The sequence below is a fragment of the Chiloscyllium plagiosum genome, unplaced genomic scaffold (genome assembly GCF_037043375.1).
Source record: "Chiloscyllium plagiosum isolate Xiang-an unplaced genomic scaffold, Cpla_swu_hap1 HiC_scaffold_47, whole genome shotgun sequence".
NCBI lineage: Eukaryota > Metazoa > Chordata > Chondrichthyes > Orectolobiformes > Hemiscylliidae > Chiloscyllium > Chiloscyllium plagiosum.
In genome coordinates this window covers 18,685,542-18,704,613 of record NW_028270185.1, presented here as the reverse complement: position 1 = coordinate 18,704,613, position 19,072 = coordinate 18,685,542, and the positions used below count along the sequence as shown (strand labels likewise).

Here is a 19,072-nt window from a genome sequence, read left to right as displayed (position 1 = left end):
GTGTTAGGCTAACTGCTTTTTTTGTTTTGATTTTTACTGATATTTTTGGTGGTTCACCTCAACCCTGTTTTTCCCCCAGGCCCCATTATTTATGATTGATTAGATTCCCTAAAGTGTGGAAACAGGCCCTTCAGCCCAACCAGTCCACACCAACCCTCCAAAGAGTAACCCACCCAGACCCATTTCCCTCTGACTAACATACCTATGGGCAATTTAGTATGGCCAATCCACCTGAGCTGCACATCTTTGGACTGTGGGAGGAAACCGAAGCACTCGGAGGAAACCCACGCAGACACGGGGAGAACGTTCAAACTCCACACAAACAGTTGCCCGAGGCCAGAATCGAACCTGGGACCCTGGTGCTGTGAGGAAGCAGTGCTAACCACTGAGCCACCGTGCCGCCCATTGCACGATTTTCTATAACACGGTATCCCATGGGAATGCAACTACCACATTATAGGAGAACTACCTGTACACACACACGTACAAACACACACACACACATATGCACACATGTACAAACACACACATGTATACACACACGTACACACACACATATACACACATACACAAACATGTATACACACACATGTACATGTATAAACACACACATGTACATGTATAAACACACATGTATGTACACACGTGTACACACACATATACACACACATGTACATACACACGTATATATACATACACATGTACACATGCATACATGTACACACACATACACATCACACATACACGCACATGTACACGCACATACACATATACACACACATGTACACACACGTATATACACATGTCCACACACATATACACACAGTACACACACATGTACACGCGATTACTTGTACACACACATACACGTATACACACACATGCACACATGTACATACACATATACACACACATACACATATACACACATACACACACATGTACACACACGTACACACGCATACATGTACACACACATGCACACACGTACACGCACATACACATATACATACACATGTACACATACATATACACACTCACCCACACACATATACACACGTACACACACATGTACACGTGATTACTTGTACACACACATACACGTACACACACATGTACACACACGTACACACACATGTACACGCACATACACTTATACACACATACACACACATGTAAACACACACATATACACACACGTCCACACACATACACACACACATGTACATGCGATTACTTGTACACACACATACACGTACACACACATACATGTATACACACACATACATGTATACACACACACATGTACACACACATATACACACATGTCCGCACACATGTACACGCACATACATGTACACACACGTACACACACACATGCACACACGTACACACACATACACGTATACACACACATACACACACACATGTATACACATATATACACACATGTCCACACACATATACACACACACACGTACACACACATGCACACATGATTACTTGTACACACACATACACGTACACACACATGTACCCACACACGTACACAAACACGTGTACACGCACATACACGTATACACACACACCAACACACATAACACGGTATCCCATGGGAATGCAACCACCACATTATAGGAGAACTACCTGTACACACACACACGTATACACACACACGTATACACACACATGTATACACACAGTATACACACACGTATACACACACATGTATACACATGTACACACATGTAGACGCACATACACATACACACGTACACACACACGTATACACACGTACACACACATACATGTACTTACACACACGTACACACACATATACACACAAGCACACACACACATATATAAACGTACACACACATACACGTACACACACACGTATATACACACACACACATGTACACCCACATACACTCAAATAACCATGCACACAGACATGTATACACACACACATGTCCAAACACATGCCACACACAGATATCCACACACTTGGAGACATGTACACACACTTACACAAAACTGCAAACACACAGACATGTGTACACATGCGCACACACACACAAATACACAGGCATACACGCACTCACACAGATATCCCTAAATGTGCAGACATGTGCACACACATCAAAGAAAGAACAAAGAAAATTTACAGCCAAGGAACAGGTCTTTCGTCCCTCCAAGCCTGAGCTGATTCAAATCACACAGATTTTCCCAAATACGCAGACAAGTACACACAGACATGAACATACACAAACACATACACACAGATATCCCCAAATACGCAGACAAGTACACACACACAAGCACATACACACAGATATCCCCAAATACGCAGACAAGTACACACACAGACATGTACACACACACAAGCAGATACACACAGCTATCCACAAATATGCAGACAAGTACACACACAGACATGTACACACACACAAGCACATACACACAGATATCCCCAAATACGCAGAAAAGTACACACACACAGACATGCACACACACAAATACATACACACAGATATCCTCAAATACGCAGACAAGTACATACACACAGATATCCACAAATATGCAGACAAGTACACACACAGACAAGTACACACACACAAACACATACGCACTGCTATCCCCAAATACGCAGACAAGTACACACACACAGACATGCACACACACACAAACACATACACACAGATATCCTCAAATACGCAGACAAGTACATACACACAAACACATACACACAGATATCCCCAAATATGCAGACAAGTACACACACACAAACACATACACACAGATATCCCCAAATATGCAGACAAGTACATACACAGACATGTACACACACACAAACACATACACACAGATATCCCCAAATACGCAGACAAGTACATACACACAAACACATACACAAAGATATCCCCAAATACGCAGACAAGTACATACACACAAACACATACACACAGATATCCCCAAATATGCATACAAGTACATGCACACAAACACATACACTCAGATATCCCCAAATATGCAGACAAGTACACACACACAAACACATACACACAGATATCCCCAAATATGCAGACAAGTACACACACAGACATGTACACACACACAAACACATACACACAGATATCCCCAAATACGCAGACAAGTACATACACACAAACACATACACACAGATACCCCCAAATATGCAGACAAGTACACACACAGACAAGTATATACACACAAACACATACACATAGATGTCCCCAAATATGCAGACAAGTACACACACAGACATGTACACACACACAAACACATACACACAGATATCCCCAAATACGCAGACAAGTACACACACACAAACACATACACACAGATATCCCCAAATATGCAGACAAGTACACACACAGGCATGTACACACACACAAACACATACACACAGATATCCACAAATACGCAGACAAGTACACATGCACAGACAAGTGCACGCACATACAAACACATACACACAGATATCCCCAAATATGCAGACAAGTACACATGCACAGACAAGTACACACACACAAACACATACACACAGATATCCTCAAATACGTACACAAGTACACATGCACAGACATGTACATACATACAAACACATACACACAGATATCCTCAAATACGCAGACAAGTACACATGCACAGACAAGTACACACACATACAAACACATACACACAGATATCCCCAAATACGCAGACAAGTACACACACACAGAAAAGTACACACATACAAACACATACACTCAGATATCCTCAAATACGCAAACAAGTACACACACACAGACAAGTACACACATACAAACACATACACACAGATATCCTCAAATACGCAGACAAGTACACATGCACAGACAAGTACGCACACATACAAACACATACACACAGATATCCCCAAATACGCAGACATGTACACACACACAGACAAGTACACACACATACAAACACATATCCTCAAATACACAGACAAGTAAACACACAGACATGTACACACAAACAAACACATACACACAGATATCCCAAATATGCAGACAAGTACACACACACAGACAAGTACATACATGCAAGCACATACACACAGATATCCTCAAATACGCAGACAAGTACACAGACAAACATGTACACACACATACAAACACATACACACAGATATCCCCAAATGGGCAGACATGTACACACACAGACACATACACACAGCTAACCCCAAATATGCAGATAAGTACATACACACAAATATCCCCGAATATGCTGACAAGTACACACACAGACACATACACACAGATATCCCCAAATATGCAGACAAGTACACACACACATACACACAGCTATCCCCAAATACACAGACAAGTACACACACAGACATGTACACACACACAAACACATACACACAGATATCCCCAAATATGCAGACAAGTACATACACACAAACACATACACACAGATATCCCCAAATACGCAGACAAGTACACACACACACATACACACAGCTATCCCCAAATATGCAGACAAGTACACACATAGACATGTACACACACACACATACACACAGCTATCCCCAAATATGCAGACAAGTACCCACACAGACATGTACGCGCACACAAACACATACACACAGATATCACCAAATACACAGACAAGTACATACACACAAACACATACACACAGATATCCCCAAATATGCAGACAGTACGCACACACAAACACATACACACAGATATCCCCAAATACGCAGACAAGTACACACACACATACACACAGCTATCCCCAAATACGCAGACAAGTACACGCACACATACACACAGCTATCCCCAAATACACAGACAAGTACATACACACAAACACATACACACAGATATCCCCAAATATGCAGACAAGTACATACACACAAACACATACACACAGATATCCCCAAATATGCAGACAAGTACATACACACAAACACATACACACAGATATCCCCAAATATGCAGACAAGTACACACACACATACACACAGCTATCCCCAAATACGCAGACAAGTACACACACAGACATGTACGCGCACACAAACACATACACACAGATATCACCAAATAAACAGACAAGTACATACACACAAACACATACACACAGATATCCCCAAATATGCAGACAAGTACATACACACAAACACATACATACAGATATCCCCAAATATGCAGACAAGTACGCACACACAATCACATACACACAGATATCCCCAAATACGCAGACAAGTACACACACACATACACACAGCTATCCCCAAATACGCAGACAAGTACACACACACATACACACAGCTATCCCCAAATACACAGACAAGTACACACACAGACATGTACACACACACAAACACATACACACAGATATCCCCAAATACGCAGACAAGTACATACACACAAACACATACACACAGATATCCCCAAATATGCAGACAAGTACACACACACATACACATAGCTATCCCCAAATACGCAGACAAGTGCACACACACACACACACATACACACAGCTATCCCCAAATACGCAGACAAGTACACACACAGACATGTACACACAGATATCCACAAATATGCAGACAAGTACATACACGCAAACACATACACACAGCTATCCCCAAATACGCAGACAAGTACACACACAGACATGTACACACACACAAACACATACACACAGATATCCCCAAATACGCAGACAAGTACACATGCACAGACAAGTACACACACATACAAACTCATACAGACAGATATCCACAAACACACACACACAAACACACAGACATATTATAAACACACATGCACACAAATCCACACATGGTGTAGAGTTGGGGGCAGCGTTGGCATTGGGGTAGGGTTGGTGTTGGGGGTGGGGGCAGATTTAACGTTGACAGTGGGGACACGTTAGTGGAGATGGTGGGGGATTACATTGGTGGCCTTCTAGATTATTTTTCTCCTAGCCCTCAGTGAGCTGTGTACCGAGACGCTCACATCTTTGCTTCCACTCCTCTGGCTGATGTGGGTATCACTAGCCAGGCCCAGCATGCATTGTTCTCAAGGTGGTGGTGGGTGACCCACCTTCTGGAACTACTGCAGTCCTTGAGGGGCACTCGGAATGCCGTGACGTAGGGAATTCCAGGATTTGGATGCAGCCAAACTGAAGTGTCTGTCCGTCCCTGACTCTTGGTTCCTCACTCATTTCCTGGACAGTTGATTGTTCAGATAGAGCTGAGATCGTGCTGATTGAGAGAGACGTGGTACTGATGTTGTTTTGTCTTGTGCTCATCAGGACACACGCAAGAAAGCCAAAATTCCGACTGTCCCAGCAATTTACACTACAGGAAGAAACGTTTGGCAAGTTGATCCTGATGGGCTGGGGCATCATGGAGAAACAATGGGGAACTGACAAGGTATGGGCAGGAGCCTATTTCAGAAGGAAGTTAAGAAGTTTGTGGGCGGCATGGTGGCACAGTGGTTAGCACTGCTGCCTCACAGCGCCAGAGACTCAGGTTCAATTCCCGCCTCGGGCGACTGTGTGGAGTTTGCACATTCTCCCCGTGTCTGCGTGGGTTTCCTCCGGATGCTTCGGTTTCCTCCCACAGTCCAAAGATGTGCAGGTTAGGTGAATTGACCGTGCTAAATTGCCCGTAGTGTTAGGGGCAGGGGTAAATGTAGGGGAATGGGTTGCTCTTCGGCAGGTCGGTGTGGACTTGTTGGGCCAAAGGGCCTGTTTCCACACTGTAAGTAATCTAATCTAAACTAACCCCATTGTTTTCAGGATGGTACAGTGGCTCAATGGTCAGCACTGCTGCCTCACAGCACCAGAGACCTGGGTTCAATTCCAGCCTTGGGTGACTGTCTGTGTGGAGTTTGCACATTCTCCCTGTGTCTGCGTGGGTTTCCTCCCACAGTCCAAAGATCTGCTGATCAGGTTAATTGGCTCTGCTAAATTTCCCATAGTGTTAGGTGCGTTAGTCAGAGGTAAATGGGTCAGCTTAGACTTGTTGGGCCAAAGGGCCTGTTTCCTCACTGTAGGGAATCTAATCTAATCTAATCTTTAGACCAGGAGTTAAAAATAGGCCAGACATTGGTGAGCCAGATGTTTGTTTTTAAAGCAACAATGGATGATAGTTGCCATGGTGCATGTAAAGTTCAGGTTTGAATCCACATCCCCTGAACATAGTCTGGATTTACCTATTAATGGTCAGGTTCAGGAGCAGAAACATGAGGAGGTCCTGCAATCTACCCAGCTCTCCCTGCCCTTAGAGCAGGGGAGGGGGGCTGTGTCAACATTGGCTTATTTCAAAACAAAATCAAAAGGGAGCTGGAACCTATAAAAATCTTTATATAAATATGCCTCAGAGATTCCTCAAGACAATAACTAACTCTAAGGAGAAAGTGAGGTCTGCAGATGCTGGAGATCAGAGCTGACTCTATACTAACTGTTTTCTGGTTTCTCTCTCTCTCTCAATTTGTAGTCTGCTGATCCACAGGCACAAGCCCCAACTGTGGACAATAGCAGATGATGAACTCCCCAATTTACAATTTCCCTACCTGTTTCTTCGAATAGACGCCAGCAGCTCTTCGAGACCTGCCTATCTTAAGTCCTGGTATTTTCACCATTTCTGATATTTCTTCACTAGCTCCCTCCCTTTTGCCATATCACGCAATGACCAACAAACCCTCCTGAAATCTGAGTGGGGGACTTCAGAGTAGTTACTCAACTCCCTATAAATAAAGCTCTACCATTTTCCTCCATACATTTGGGCAGTTGCCTCTTCCCTGGTGCTAAGGTCCACATCGTGGCTCCTTCCAGCGGTTTTTCTGTTTATCCTTGGGTTGGCGTGGGGTGGGGCCAGTGGAACAGACGACCAGTGCCTATGGGGAATCCTTCAGTCCCTTCCCTGAAATCCCTTATTGACTGACAGTCCCACTCTCCCCCTCTCCGGTCCCTGTATCAGCATGAGATCGAAATACATTCTGGAGAAACCTATCCCCCAGACATTTGCTACCCTTAGTGTTGACATCTCTCTAATTCCAAAACTGGCAAGGACACTGCCCGTAGGTGTGGCACTTGGAAGATTTAATTCCTTGCCCTGAAACACGGCCTTATTCTGACGTGACACCTGAGTGCTTTGTAGTATGTGGTATGCATAGCGGATTCATCCATTCCCAAGATGGTCATCTACAGACCCCCTTACGTGGGAACCTTCACCGTCTGATATATCTAGCAGCAGGAGGAGGCCATTCAGCCCCTCAAGCCTGCTCTGCCATTTCAATGCGATCATCTCAGCCTCAACTCCACTCACCCGCCCACTCTCCCGGCCCTGCGAGAGGAAAGATGGTATTAAGCTGGAAAGGTTGCTAAAAAAAGGATTTACGGGGATGTCACCAACTCTGGAGGTTTGAGTTATAAGGAGAGGCTGGCTACGCTGGGAACTGTCTCGCTGGAGGTGACCTTATAGAGGTTTATAAAATCATGAGGGGGCATGGATAGGGTGATTAGCCAAAGTCTTTTCCCTGGGGTGAGGAAGTCCAAAACTAGAGGGCATAGCTTTAAGGTGAGAGGGGAAAGGTTTAAAAGGGACCCAAGGGACAACTTATTCACGCAGAGAATGGTACGTGTATGGAATGAGCTGCCAGAGGACATGGTGGTGGCTGGTACAATAGCAACATTTAAAAGGCATCTGGGTGGGTATATAAATAGAAAGGATTTAGAGGGATACGGACCAATTGCTGGCAAATGTGACTAGGTCAGTTTAGGATATCAAGTTGGCATGGCTGAGTTGGGCTGCATTTCCACGCTCTATGATTCTATGAGTCGATAATAGTCAACAACAAGTTAAGAATCTTCTCCTTAAATTTCTTCAATGTCCCAGTATCTATCGTACCCTGGTATAGTGAATTCCACAGATTCACAATCCTTTAGGAGAAATAATTCCTCCTCATCTCTGCCGCTCCAGATCTTGAAACTATCACATCGCATTCCAGATTGCCCCCATGAGGAAACATCCTCTCCATGTTGACTATGTCAATCCCCTTGAACATCTTGCAGACCTCAATTGACCTACTCTTGGGAAATAAGGCAGGACAGGTGACTGAGGTGTCAGTGGGGGAGCACTTTGGGGCCAGCGACCATAATTCTATTCATTTTAAAATAGTGATGGAAAAGGATAGACCAGATCTAAAAGTTGAAGTTCTAAATTGGTGAAAGGCCAATTTTGACGGTATTAGGCAACAACTTTCAAAAGTTGATTGGAGGCAGATGTTCGCAGGTAAAGGGACGGCTGGAAAATGGGAAGCCTTCAGAAATGAGATAACAAGGATCCAGAGAAAGTATATTCCTGTCAGGGTGAAAGGGAAGGCTGGTAGTTATAGGGAATGCTGGATGACTAAAGAAATTGAGGGTTTGGTTAAGAAAAAGAAGAAAGCATATTAAGGTATAAACAGGATGGATCGAGTGAATCCTTAGAAGAGTATAAAGGAAGTAGGAGTATACTTAAGAGGGAAATCAGGAGGGCAAAATGGGGACATGAGATAGCTTTGGCAAATAGAATTAAGGAGAATCCAAAAATCCAAGGGGGTTTTACAAATATATTAAGGACAAAAGGGTAACTAGGAATAGAATAGGGCCCCTCAAAGATCAGCAAGGCGGGCTTTGTGTGGAGCCACAGAAAATGGGGGAGATGTTAAATGAGTATTTTGCATCAGTATTTACTGTGGAAAAGCATATGGAAGATATAGACTGTAGGGAAATAGATGGTGACATCTTGCAAAATGTCCAGAGGAGGAAGTGCTGGATGTCTTGAAACTGTTAAAGGTGGATAAATCCCCAGGACCTGATCAGGTGTACCCAAGAATGCTGTGGGGAGCTCGAGAAGTGATTGCTGGGCCTCTTGCTGAGATATTTGTATCATCAATAGTCACAGGTGAGGTGCCGGAAGACTGGAGGTTGGCAAACGTGGTGCCACTGTTCAAGAAGGGCGGTAAAGACAAGCCAGGGAACTATAGACCAGTGAGCCTGACCTCAGTGGTGGGCAAGTTGTTGGAGGGAATCCTGAGGGACAGGATGTACATGTATTTGGAAGGGCAAGGACTGATTAGGGATAGTCAACATGGCTTTGTGCGTGGGAAATCATGTCCCACAAACTTGATTGAGTTTTTTGAAGAAGTAACAAAGAAGATTGATGAGGGCAGAGCAGTACATGTGATCTATATGGACTTCAGTAAGGCGTTCGACAAGGTTTCCCCATGGGAGACTGATTAGCAAGGTTAGATCTCATGGAATACAGGGGGAACTAACCATTTGGATACAGAACTGGCTGAAAGGTAGAAGACAGAGGGTGGTGGTGGAGGGTTGTTTTTCAGACTGGAGGCCTGTGACCAGTGGAGTGCCACAAGGATCGGTGCTGGGCCCTCTACTTTTCATCATTTACATAAATGATTTGGATGCGAGCATAACAGGTACAGTTAGTAAGTTTGCAGATGACACCAAAATTGGAGGTGTAGTGGACAGCGAAGAAGGTTACCTCAGATTACAACAGGATCTGGACCAGATGGGCCAATGGGCTGAGAAGTGGCAGATGGAGTTTAATTCAGATAAATGCGAGGTGCTGCATTTTGGGAAAGCAAATCTTAGCAGGACTTATACACTTAATGGTAAGGTCCTCAGGAGTGTTGGTGAACAAAGAGACCTTGGAGTGCAGGTTCATAGCTCTTTGAAAATGGAGTCGCAGGTAGATAGGAAAGTGAAGAAGGCATTTGGTATGCTTTCCTTTATTGGTCAGAGTATTGAGTACAGGAGTTGGGAGGTCATGTTGCAGCTGTACAGGGCATTGGTTAGGCCACTGTTGGAATATTGCATGCAATTCTGGTCTCCTTCCTATGTGAAACTTGAAAGGGTTCAGAAAAGATTTACAAGGATGTTGTCAGGGTTGGAGGATCTGCGCTCCAGGGAGAGGCTGAACAGGCTGGGGCTGTTTTCCCTGGAGTGTCAGAGGCTGAGGGGTGACCTTATAGAGATTTACGAAATTATGAGGGGCATGGATAGGATAAATAGGAAAACTCTTTTCCCTGGGGTCGGGGAGTCCAGAACTAGAGGGCATAGGTTTAGGTTGAGAGGGGAAAAATATAAAAGAGACCTAAGGGGCAACGTTTTCACGCAGAGGGTGGTACGGGTATGGAATGAGCTGCCAGAGGAAGTGGTGGAGGCTGGTACAATTGCAACATTTAAGAGGCATTTGGATGGGTATATGAATAGGAAGGGTTTGGAGGGATATGGGCTGGACACTGGCAGGTGGGACTAGATTGGGTTGGGATATCTGGTCGGCATGGACGGGTTGGATCGAAGGGTCTGTTTCCGAGCTGTACATCTCTATGACTCTATGACTCTAATTAGATTGCCTCCCATTCTTCTAAACTCTGGAGAGTGTCAGCCTAAACTGCTTGAAGTCTCCCCATAAGACAAGCCTTTTGCAGAGTCACGGAAACTAGGCCTTCGGTCGAACCAGTCCATGCCGACCATAATCCCAAACTCAACTAATTTCTGGTATTAACCCAGTCATTATGCTCCAAGCTGCGGCCAGTGCAATTGCATTGACCCAAGCTGTCCACAGACGTTACCAGATGGACACATGATCCAAAATCCAATCTCTGAGCTTGGGAGTTGCACCTTGCCAGGTGGAGGTAGGGATTGAGGAGATTGAGGAGGGAGAAGTAACGGACCTGGACTAGCACAAATGGAGACATCACCCCTCATTAAACAATCCCAACCTTTCAGGGCGGCCATTGAGGTCACTACCAGGAAGCGAGCTGCCCCTCCCACACTGACATCACATGTCATACCAGAGCAACGAATTAAGACTTAGCTCAACATCATGTAGAGTTGTTACACAGGAACCATTCAGACCTTCGTAACACCAGTTCTAACCGAGATGATGCATTCCTTGCTGCACACTCATCTGTCAGAGCTGTGGGGAGTATTATTTCTCATTTATTTTGGATGTTGAATCTCTCACATTAAATGATTTACTTCACATTTGATTGCTTTACTGATCCGTTTTCAATATTTAACCAGTTAAAGCTGTTGGTTTAATTTCTGACCTTGGCCCAATGTTTCCCTCAAACAGCCTCTCCCTTTACTGCCGAAAACAGAAACAAATTGGATTTATGTAGCACCTTTCATTATCTCAGGAGGCACTTCCAGCCACTAAAGTGTCTTCGCTGTTGTTTTATGGTGAGCGCAGCAATCCGCAACCAAATGAAGTGGATTGAGGGGCGAATGCAGCCCAGAAACCCCCTCCCCGGCTTCACAGGATCTTTCAAGTCAACCCGAGAGACAGAGGGACTCAGTTTAACGTCTCGCCCGAAAGCTGAGGGGCTCGGACAATTCAGCCCTCCCTCAGAGAGATTGGACTGGACTTGGGTCCTGACATTCTGATTATCCTGCTGTTTGGTTAACTATTAACTGAACTAAACAATTGTTGAATGCATGTAGCTAAATATTAATCCGGGAGGTGAACGTGCTCTGCGAGGACCTGTGTGATTAGCTTCTATTACTCCCTTGACCTTTGACCTCAATCCCCTTGTAGCTCTACAATTTCTGCAGGCAGATAACCAGCGACCTGTTTGACCTCCTGACCCGCTGGCTGGGTGTCAAGATACTGAATGTGGCAGAGACAACATTTATAGCATCTTTCACCTCATTCTGATCACTCTCCTGCCAATCTGCAGAGTCCTGCTGACTAAATGTCGATCCTTGGGGTAAAACCTCTGTTGGCATCTAATTACAGTAGGATTTGAGCTATAGGGAGAGGCTGAACAGGCTGGGACTGTTTTCCCTGGAGTGTCGGAGGCTGAGAGGTGACCTTATAGAGGTTTACAAAATTATGAGGGGCATGGATAGGATAAATAGACAAAGTCTTGTCTCTGGGGTTGGGGAGTCCAGAACTAGAGGGCATAGGTTTAGGGTGAGAGGGGAAAGATATAAAAGAGACCTAAGGGGCAACTTTTTCTCACAGAGGGTGGTACGTGTATCGAATGAGCTGCCAGAAGAAGTGGTGGAGGCTGGTACAATTGTGATATTTAAGAGGCATTTGGATGGGTATATGAATAGGAAGGGTTTGGAGGGATATGGGCCGGGTGCTGGCAGGTGGGACTAGATTGGGTTGGGATATCTAGTCGGCATGGACGGGCTGGACCGAAGGGTCTGTTTCCATGCTGTAATTCTCTATGACTCTATGACTCTAAGTCATCCTTCATTTACACAGAGAGTCCTTGCCACTGCTCCAGCTCCCTCAGAGCCAGTTCTCAGAGTGAACAGACCCTCTGATACCCTGATTATATCTGTCAGCCAGGGGTCCCTGATTGACCAGGTTAACAACCCCAATCAGGGAACTCATATTCTATGAGGCCCAGCTGGTTGACCTCATTACAGTCACTACACTGAGGCTGTGTGAAGGTCCGGGCCTAGCTGGGCTTTGGAAAACCCTTAGGCATTGTGAAGGCCTGGGCTTGGGCCTTGGAGATACTGAGGCTGTGAAGACCCTGGCTTGAGCCTTGGAGATACTGAGGCTGTGACGGCCTTGGCTTGAGCCTTGGACACATTGAGGCTGTGTAAAGGTCTGGACTTGGGCCTTGGTGACACATACAAGCCCAAGTGCCTGAGCCTGTTGACCCTGAGGCTGTGAGAAGGTTTTACTTGGGCCTGGGAGGTTCTGAGGCTGCATGAAGGTTTCAGATGCCCTGAAATATCCTGAAGCTGTGTGAAAGGCCTTCAATGCCTGGGTCTGGGAGACATTAAGGTTTAAGACAGAGAAGAGGAGCATTCTGTTTCACTCAGAGGATCATTCTCATCATATCCCCCACAGAGAAGCAGAGGCTGGTCATTGAATACTTGTGAGGCTGATTCAACACGTTTTTTTTATTGATGAGAAGGTCAGGGGTCATAGTGGGGGTGTGGGGCAGACAGGAAAGTGGAGCTGTGATCCCCACCAGACCAGCTGTGATCTTACAGCATGGTGGAGCTAAAGGAAAAACTGGTAAATGCCACATGCTACTGCTTTGTTAACTTGTTTCCAGAGCAGGCTTGAGGGGCAGAATGGTCTCCTCCTGCCTCCTACGATCCAATATTCCTCTCCTCTTACAGCAGAGTTCGGGCACTGTGAAGATTTCAGAGGAGCAGTTGTGGTCAGACTGAAGCTGGGGCCCAGTGATGGAGCAATTCACCCAATGAGTGAGCTTCCCTTGTCACTGCACATGGGACTCAGCAAGAAGTTCCTTATCATCAGTTTCCAGAAGGTTCCTGTTTTGGTTCAGATATCTCATGTTCCATTTTAGGATTGCAAGTCTCATGATGACTAATAATTAAAAGGAAACATGTTAAAAATTGACACACAGAAAATGCAGACGCCAGAACAATTTGAACCAATTACTATTTGCTCTTGTCAATATCAGAGAGTGTCATAGAGTCATACAGAATGGAAACAGACCTTTTGGTCCAACCAGTCCACACCAACTACATTCCCAAACTGATCTATTCCCACCTGCCTACTCCCGGCCCATATCTCTCCAAACCTTTCCTATTCATGTACTTATCCCAATGTCTCTTAAACATTGTAATTGTACCCACATTCACCATCTCTTCTGGAAGTTCATTCTACACACGGACCACTTTCTGTAGAAAGTGGCTGCTCCTCATGTCTTTTTAAACCTCTCTCTTCTCACTTTCAATGTGGTCTTGAAATCCCACACCCTAGAGCCATTCACCTTATCTATACCCCTCATGATTTTATAAACCTCTATAATGTCACCTGTCAACCTCCTACACACCAGTGGAACATTGCCCCAGCCTATCCAACCTCTCCTTATAATTCAAACCCTCTGTTCCTGGCAACATCTTTTCTGAATCCTCTTCAATGTCCTTCCTATAACAGGGTGACCACAACTGGACACAGCTCTCCAGAAGAGGCCTCACCAATGTCCTGTACAATCTCAACATAACATCCCAACTCCTATACTCAAAGATCTGAGCAATGAAAGCAAGTGCCTTCTTAACCAGCCTGTCTACATGTGACGCAAACTTCAAAGAGTTATGTAACTGAACCCCTAGGTCTCTCTGGTCTACAAAACTACCCAAGTCCCTATGTTTAATTGTATAATTGTTTTTTTACCAAAATGCAATATCGCAAATTAATTTATCCAAATTAAACTCCATCTGCTGCTCCTCAGCCCATTGACCCAATCGATCAAGATCCTTTTGTAATCTTAGAGAACCTCCTTCGTTGTTCACTACACCACCAACTTCGGTGTCATCTGTAGACTTACTAACCTTCTTTTCTGTATTCTCATTGAAATCATTTATAAAAATGACAAAGAGGACCCAGCATTTATCCCTGTGGAACACTGCGAGTCACAGGCTGATAAACAATCCTCCACCAGTACCCTCTGTCTCCTGCTGTTAAGCCAATTTTGTATCTAATTAGCAAGCTCATCTTGAATCCCATGTAATCCAACTTTACTAATTACCAACTTTACTAGTTACCGTATGGAACCTTGTCAAAGGCTTTCCTAATGTCTAAATAAACAATGTCTACCTCTCTGCTCTCATCTATCTTTTTGGTTACCTCCTCAATCCAGTTTGTGAGACACTTTCTCCCTTGCACAGAACCATGCTGACTCTTCCTAATCACCTCTTGCCTCTGCAAATGCATGTAAATCATATCTTTCAGAATCACTTCCAACAGCTTGGCCACCACTGAAGTCAGACTCACAGATCTATAGTTCCCAGGTCTCTCCTTACATCCTTTTCTAAACAAAGGCACAACATTAGCCACTCCCCAGTCTTCCAACATCTCGCTCGTAGTTGTAGATGATACAAAGATTTCTGCAAGGGGCCCCGTGATTTCTTCCCTAACTTCCCCACAAAATCCTGGGATACACTAGATCAGATCCTAGAGATTTATCCACCTTTATGTTTCCTAAGACACCCAGCACTTCCTCTTCTGTAATGTGATCTGTTATTAATACATCAATATTTATTTCCTTGAGCTCTATGGTCTCCATTTTCTTTCTCCACAGTGAAAACAGTCTCAGCCATACCTTTACATACACCTCATGCAAGGAAACAGGTTAACTCCAGGTTAATGTTATTAAAGTTGGTACCATGAAAATAGACCTCGTCTGTGAAGGGGATGGAGGGGGTCGGATTTATATTAAAGGAAAAGGGTAAACAGGCTGGGCTTATATCCAGTGGAGTTTAAAAGAGTGGGAGGTGACTACACTGGGACATTTAATGTCCTGAGAGGATTTGACAGGGTGGATGCTAAAAAGATTATTCCCTCTGTGGGAGTGATTTGAAATAAGGGAAACTGTTTTAAAAAAGCAATCTCATAACCAACGGATCAGATCTAAACTCTGCAGTCCTGCAACATCCAGTCGTGAATGGTGGTGGACGATTAAACAACTCACTGGAGGAGGAGGCTTCACAAATATCTTCGTCCTCAATGTTGGAGGAGCCCAGCACATCAGGGCAAAAGTCAAGGCTGAAGCATTTGCAGCAATCTTCAGCCAGAAGTGCTGAGCGGATGATCCATCTCGGCCTCCCCCAGTGCTCCCCAGCCTCACAGATATCTGTCTTCAGCCAATTCGATTCGCTCCACAAGATATCAAGAAACGGTTGGAGGCACTGGATACTGTACAGGCAATGGGCCCGGACAACATTCCAGCAACAGTCCTGAAGACTTGTGCTCCACAACTTTGCTGCTCCCCTGGCCAAGCTGTTCCACTACAGTTACAATACTGGCATCTACCTGACAATGTGGAAAATTGCTCAGGTATGCGCTGTACATAAAAAAGCAGGACGAAACCAAAGCAACCAATTACTGCTTCATCAATCTATTCTCAATCATCAGTAAAATGACAGAAGGTGTCTGTCAAGCAGCACCTGCTCAGCAATAACCTGCTCAGTGACGCCCAGTTTGGGTTCCACTAGGTCCACTCAACTTCTGACCTCATTACAGCCTTGATTCAATCGTGGACAAAAGAGCTGAATTCCAGAGGCTGAGCAAAGAGTGATAGGTCTTGACATCAAGGCTGCATTCGACCGGGTGTGGCATCAAGGAGCCCAAGCAAAACTGGAATCAATGAGTTTCGGGGGGTGGGGGGTGGGCGGCAAACTCTACGGTGGTTAGAGTCATATCTGACACTTAGGAAGATGGTCGTGGTTATTGGAGGTCAGTCATCTCAGCTCCAGGACATCTCTGCAGGAATTCCTCAGGGTAGGTTCTAGGCCCTAACCACTTTCAACTGCTTCATCAATGACCTTCCCTCCAGCATAAGGTCAGAAATGGGGATGTTCGCTGACCATTGCACAACGTTCAGCTCCATTTGTGATCCTCAGGTACTGAAGCAGTCCATGTTCAAAGGCAACAAGATCTGGACAATATCCAGGCTTGGGCTGACATGTGGCAAGTAACAATCGTGCCATACAGACGCCAAGGAATGACTACCCCAATAAGAGACAATCTAACCACCGCTCCTTGACATTCAATGGTGCTACCATCATTGAATCCCCCACTGTCAACATCCTGGAGGATTACCATTGACCAGAAATGTAACTGGACTCGGCACACAAACACAGTGGCTTCAAGAGGAGGTCAGAGGCTTGGAATACTGTGACAAGTACGTCACCTCCTGACTCCTCAAAGCCTGCCCACTATCTCTACAAGCCAGAAGTGAGATGGAATCCTTCCCACTGCCTGGATGGGTGCAGCTCACTACATCTACAAACATCCACTCCCTCCACCATCGATACTCGGTAGCAGCAGTGTGTACCATCTAGAAGATGCACTGCAGAAATTCACCAAAGATCCTCAGACAGCACCTTCCAAACCCACGACCACTTCCATCTAGAGGGACATGGTTGCTCAGTGGATAGAACTGCTGCCTCACAGCACAGGGGCCCAGGTTCGATTCCAATCTCAGGCGACTGTCTGTGTGGAGTTTGCACATTCTCCCCGTGTCTGCGTGGGTTTCCTCCGGCTGCTCCGGTTTCCTCCCACAGTCCAAAGATGTGCAGGTTAGGGTGGATTGGCCGTGCTAAATTGCCCATAGTGTTCAGGGATGTGTAGGTTAGGTGTATTAGTCAGGGTAAATGTAGGATAAGAGGGTAGAGGAATGGGGTGGGTTACTCTACAGTGGGTTAGTGTGGCTGAAGGGCCTGTTTCCACACTGTAGGGATTCTATGATTCGACAGGGGTAGCAAATACATGGGAACACCACCCCTTGCAAGTTCCCCTCCAAGCCACTCACCATCCTGACTTGGAAACATATCTCCACTGTCGAAGGCCTGGAATTCTATCCTTAACAGCATTGTGGGTCTATTGACCTATAGCAAATGGACTGCAATGGTTCAGGAAGGCAGCTCACCACCACCGTCTCAAGGGGCAACTAGGGACGGGTAATAAATGCTAACCAGCCAGTGATTCCCATGTCTTCCTGGTGTTGAACTCTAGCATTGTCGATGGAGATAAATATCAAGGCAAGTGTGGACAGGGGGCTGCGACATTGAGAGTAGGTTCTGTTCAGGAGGAAGGGCTTGGTATGTGTTTGTGGGACCCACCTGCAGGAGGGTGTGGGGTGAGAAGTCACACCTCATTACCATTTGTGAGATTCCTGGTCTCTGGGCTCTTCCTTTTCCTGGCAGGGTCAGTGCGTATTGCCCATCCCTAACTGCCCTTGATCGGAATGGCTTCCTTCAGTTAAGGATCAACCACATTGGCTGCAGGTCAGACTGGGTAACAGCAGCGGATTTCATTCCTCAGTAGTGAACAGATGGGTTTTTTTACCCTATCTTACCAAACCCACCCACCCAGGCTTTATGGTAACTGTCTCACCCATTTCAAGCCCCATCTTACCACCCACTCATTCCTGGAACAATTCGACACTCAGTTACCTGCCTGGCATCCCTGCCATCCTCACCAACCAGACAGGGACTCCGCGCACCAAAACAGCTGTTGGCAGCTCGGCATTGCCCCTCACTGGCACTGTTT

At 45.3% G+C, this 19,072-nt stretch overlaps 1 long non-coding RNA gene across 1 annotated transcript in view; it reads right to left on the bottom strand.

The window, feature by feature from the left end:
* Nucleotides 1-13,929: 13,929 nt before the first annotated feature.
* LOC122542953 (uncharacterized) overlaps nucleotides 13,930-19,072 on the bottom strand; it is a 5,266-nt gene continuing 123 nt past the window's right edge. Inside the window, exons 1-2 of the long non-coding RNA XR_006309893.2 lie at nucleotides 18,976-19,072; nucleotides 13,930-14,380 (exon numbers count right to left, since the gene is read on the bottom strand). The exon at nucleotides 18,976-19,072 is cut by the window's right edge and continues 123 nt beyond it. This is a non-coding gene — a long non-coding RNA (uncharacterized LOC122542953). The remainder of the gene's footprint in view (nucleotides 14,381-18,975) is intronic.